The following is a 5,347-nucleotide window of genomic DNA, read 5'->3' on the forward strand; positions in this document are numbered from 1 at the left end:
GAAGCAATCAATTAAAATATAATTATATGTTTGGAACTGTGAATATGTTAGGGAATTTTGTTTATTGACATAACTTAAATTCATGATCTATATCTGAACTTCATCAATTTAAATTTCAGCTAAGATCAGCTCCTTGACAAGCTTCTAGCAGATATTCGTCTTCAATTCTGATTGTTTTACCCAAAATTTAGATGAATTTAGCTCAGGAGTTAGGGCTACTTACCACACATGCAAATTGCAGGAAATTATTAGATGAAATTTCAAGACAAGAGATGGGAGACAACAATTAAGATGCTCGGTCACGATTACAGCACAGGAAGGAAAAAAAACCTTGCAATATACAAGGGAAGAATAAGACAAGAAAGAAGAGCTGAAATTACCAGATCTGATCAAAATGATGGAGGGAAATGCTATTTATAACCCACAAATGAAAATCAAATGCAAATGAGACACAAAAGCACTTATTATTATTGCTAATAAAGGCCTAAACAAGCTGTCTCGTGTGACGTTTCTTTTAACACTCGGATAGGCCATCGGCTAGCCCACCATGCATGAGAGGAGAGATAGGAGGATCCCTTTGCATCAGACACTCAGGGTAGACAGACCGTCCGACTCGGGATACACGACAAAACCACACAAACTAGACGTCAGTGCGAAAGATAGACAAACTAAAGAACCAGACTCACCTGGGAAGATGAATATGCATTGCTTCCTTAATCTGGGTACAGCTACGGAAAGTAAAAGGGTACAAGTGCTGGAAAAGTAAAGTTAAAGTGCTAATACATGTTTTGAATTTGGTTCGGGGACCTCTTTCTTAGAAACTGATGCCTCATTGTATAGCTTTATTTTATTAACCATTCCTCATTCCCCCAGTTTTTCTAGGAGGGAAACTTTTTGGTAAATATGCATCATGGGTCACCTTATTGTCATGTCCTACATAGGTGGTTATCATTCACCTTCCAACGATTGGAAACAACTATGCCACATCCTTGAGTCAACCCAAACAGAAAGCAGCGTGCTGATTCGGTCCACATTCATGGCCACCTCAGATGCAGGTTCTTTCATCTTGGGTCCTCATTGTCCAAAACTTTCTTCAAGCATGTGCTTTCCTTTCCCCCAACATCACAAAGAGGAGCTCCCCATATAGGCCTCCAAATCCACCCACCTGTAATCACATATGAGGTCTTGGCCGTTGGACGACCCTTCTTGGAAACATTGGGTGGATCGAGTTTCCAACGAAAAAGGTGATTCCTGGAAAGAAATCGGCATTTATCATGCTATTCATCTGTCAAAATTTCGTATCTGCGCCGATCCTTCCGAATTAGCTGCCGCCCTCGATTTTTGGTGCTCCGTTACCGACCCCCCTCATTTCAAAATAGGTCCCATGAGCACGACGCTCCTTGACATTGCAGGTTTAACTCGGTTTCCTCCTTTGGGGATGAATACTCTGTCTGTCTGAACATTACCGAAGATTATCACAGCTTAGTGGTTGACAAGAAATCGGTCAATCATACTTATGAAACCTTGTACCAAAAATAGGATGGAGCAGTGACAGACCAAGAATACCTAGCCTTTCTTCTAGTTTGGGTATGCCAATTTTTTAGTCTATCCAAATTCTTGCAAAATCATTAAAGGTAGTCTAAAACTAGCAATGGCTTTATTCCAAGGCCAAAAATTTGCCCTAGGTTCCATATTTCTTGCAAACCTTTATCGCAGATGCCGCGACTTCATTTGAGCGGGGCGTAGGGGGTAGGGGGTGGGGGTGGGGGTGGGGTGGGGGCGGGGGTATCCTCTAATGGCCCGCACCGGGTTCTTCAATTGTGGCTCTATTCATATTCCTAGAAACTCGGCCGTCTCTTGCGAGTATTCAGGATCCTCTCACCATCGGCTTCGAGTATACTTCGGATGAGAAGGAGTCTCTCACCTTTTGGGACTGCTTGCTTTTCTTTTTGATCTGAAAACTTGAGTGATTTTCCTCCCCATGTTCTCCACCTTTTTGGGCCCATCATTTTTTCGAGATTCAATTACCCTTTCTACGACCTTGGACCAAAGACTCTCAACCAACATTTGGGCCACCTACCTGATCCCTCGTGATCTTCATTTTGGTATTTTTCTTAGATGCTACAAGCATGGACAAGTGCAGGGTAGAAGTGTACTATCCTCAGTTGCTTGCTCGCCGATTTGGCCTCCCACAGTCTATCCCTTATCCAGTTACTTATTCAGCCAATACTAACCTCTTCGACAGGTTGATTTTCTTTTCTTTAGCTGAAACAACAACAAGCTCATCTATTTATGAAGAGTTGAGATCGGCTTTTAATCAACATAAGTTCATTGTTCGTCCCTAGTCGACTGACACTTTCAACCTCTGGTGGGAGAGGTATAGTGGACCATTTCTAACCGTTTTCCCGAAACATCTTACTAACGATCCTGATGTAGAAACTTTTTCGGACAAGTACGAACCAGACTCTGAGGCTATGAACCCATTTTCCAAGGGAAAACTAGGTAAGATCCTAGCCAAACCTCCTCCGCTTCTTTACTCCATCATTCCCTTCTCTCACAATCTGTGTTTTCTTGATAGGTATGTTAGCCCAAGGGTTCCTAAGGGTTCAACTAATTACCTATGTTTTGATGATTAACAAACCCAAATTGATTAGCTTTTATGGACTATGAGTTGCCTTGAAGTGTATGTGCATTAGACAGGTTTTCAATTGTCATATCTCATCTAACATTACACATGTTAGCCCAAGGGTTTCCGTGGGTTCAGCTATTCCTTTGTTTTGGTGATCAACAAACCCAAATTTATTAAGTTTTAAGTCCTGATGAATTGCCTTGGACTGTTGTGCTATAGAAAGGCTATTCACAGGTCAATCCATGCTAGCACACCACCACACATGACCAATGCTTGAGGGTGAACTAGTCAACTGTCAAAGGAGCTGGAACAAACTTGGATCATCATGCCTTGAAGGTAAAATCAAGGAGAAGCTCAAATTCAAGCATCCCAAGAAAGCCATGGACTTTAAAGGAAGATCTAACGAAGGCTAGTTCAAGAGACACTCAAGAGAGTGCACATTATGGTAGATTGTATTTCCTTTCTCTCTCTCTTATGTTTTCTCTTGATCAAGGCACACTCCAAAAACCCTAAAAAGTATTCAAAACGTGTTTGATAACCAAAGCAAAAGATTGTGAAATACAAAAATAGTTTTCAACTTTTTAAAGAGATTTTAATGCAGACCGGTCGACCGGCCTACCAGGGTCGACCGGCCCCTGAGAAACACAAAATCGTATTTCCAACAGCATATGAATCTCGGACGACCGAACCCTCCGGTCGACCGGACCTGAGAAAAGTTTGTTTTTAAAATATGAACATAAGCCTTCGGGTAGACAACCGGACCTCACCGGTCAGCTGGCCCTAGTGGAAAAAATATAGTCGTTGAGGCATAATGGCTAGTTTCTAAAATGACCTAGTTTTTACCAAAATGTCCATCAACGGCTAGCTAGCTTTGGGTAAAACCTATATATATATATATGTGTGTGTGTGTGTGTGTGTGTGTGTGTGTGTGTGTGTGTGTGTGTTTGAACTTGGATTTATTATTGATGAAAAGGTTTTCCATCCCATCTAAATCCTACATAAACACTTGCCACCCATTTTTCCTTACATATCCCTCTCCATTTCTTGTGCCTTGATCTTGATTAGATCTTTGAGAGATTAAATTAGGCTTTACTTGTAATTTACTTTGAGAGAATCATTGTGAGCTAAAACTTGTAATCAAGCCTATGAAGAGGCTAAAACTCTTCTTCTTCATTAAACTATAGTTGTAAGGTGGAAAGGGCACCTATTCCCTTGGAAGTTTATAAGGGCTCTAATTTCGGCCGCTAAGAAGAGATTGTTGACGAGTACTCGGAGACAGCCTTCTTCGTTGGTAAGTGTGGAAGTCACGGAGCGATATTCACTGTACCAATTCTCAATTAGCCTTAGTCCTCAAGGACATCTTGAGAAGAGTGGAGTAGGTCTTGGTTTATAGATCGAACCACTATAAAAATCCTTGTAATGTATCTTTTCTCTTGGTACCAATCTCACTCACATTTATTTGTGCTTACATGCTATATCATCATTACATTGATTGAATTTCACTTGTTCATTCATACGTAGCTAATTAGGCCAATAACTCTCTTAATCAAGTTGTAAACCAATTGATCATAAATCATCAACATTATTGTTGTCCCATTAACCCAACTTGATTAAGCAAAGATAAAACTAGGGTGAACTTGGAAAGTTTCAAAAAAGGTAAATCTTTTTTAAAGACAACCAATTCACACACCCCCCCCCTATTGGTTGCCATACTTGGGATTTTTCACATTTCCCAAATCTTGAAGATCAACCATAAACAAGTGCAAAGGAGCTAGACAAAACTGGAGATTTCAATCCTTGAAGATGAATAAAGGAGAATTTCAATTCAAGTCGATGTCAAGCAAGCCAATTATCAGGAGGAGAATCATATTGAAGACAAGATCAAGAGAAGTGAGATTTTAACTTAAAATGTACATCCTTCTCTTTTGATTTTTTCAAACTCAAGGCACTCTCAAATGTTTCCCAAAATGTTTTCAAATTGGGTTTTACAAATTTTAAAAACGGTTTTAACTTAAAATTTGGGAACACTCTGTTCCTCGATCGACTGCCAAATAAAGTCGACCGCGAGCCTTCTGGTCACAAAAAAAAAGGAACAAAGTCTATCGAGCAGACGACCTAGCTCAGTCAACTGAGATCCCCGGTCAACCACACCTGATAAAAACTATAAAATAGCCCAACAACTAGCTGGGCAGTCTATTGAGGGGTCGTCCGTCCAAGCCCGCCCGAGCCGTTGGAGGCCCATTAACGGCTAGTTTTTGTTTTTTTCACTGTAAATGCATAGGAACTTCATTTATTCGGGTTTCTAACTCTCTACCAACCCTCTTAAGCCCTCATTAATCATTTGCAGAGTTTTTATATGGTGGCCGACCGTCCAACAACAAGGGCAGAGAGAGAGAAAACTTTCACCCTTGATTTTTGATCCATCATGAGCCCCTTTTTTTACTTTTTGTTGGATGATATTTTCTCTCTCCTCCCTTTACATATAAAGGGCGGCCACCATATAATTTCTCTCATTTGCAAACCTATTTTGGCTTTCAACTCTCATCCAAAATTCTAGTTTCCTGATTTGGAATAAATCTTTAAGAGTTTGGCTTTAGGCATTACTTCTAATATAATTTGAGAGTTTTTTTCTTCAAGATTCAACGTGCAATAAGCCCTATCAAGGAGGCAAAGCAAGCACTAATCTCTTCTCCAATTGTACTATCATTTCAAAGGTGG

The sequence above is a fragment of the Tasmannia lanceolata genome, unplaced genomic scaffold (genome assembly GCF_043159265.1).
Source record: "Tasmannia lanceolata isolate RefF3 unplaced genomic scaffold, GAP_Taslan_0.1 ptg000006l, whole genome shotgun sequence".
NCBI classification, from domain to species: Eukaryota; Viridiplantae; Streptophyta; class Magnoliopsida; order Canellales; family Winteraceae; genus Tasmannia; species Tasmannia lanceolata.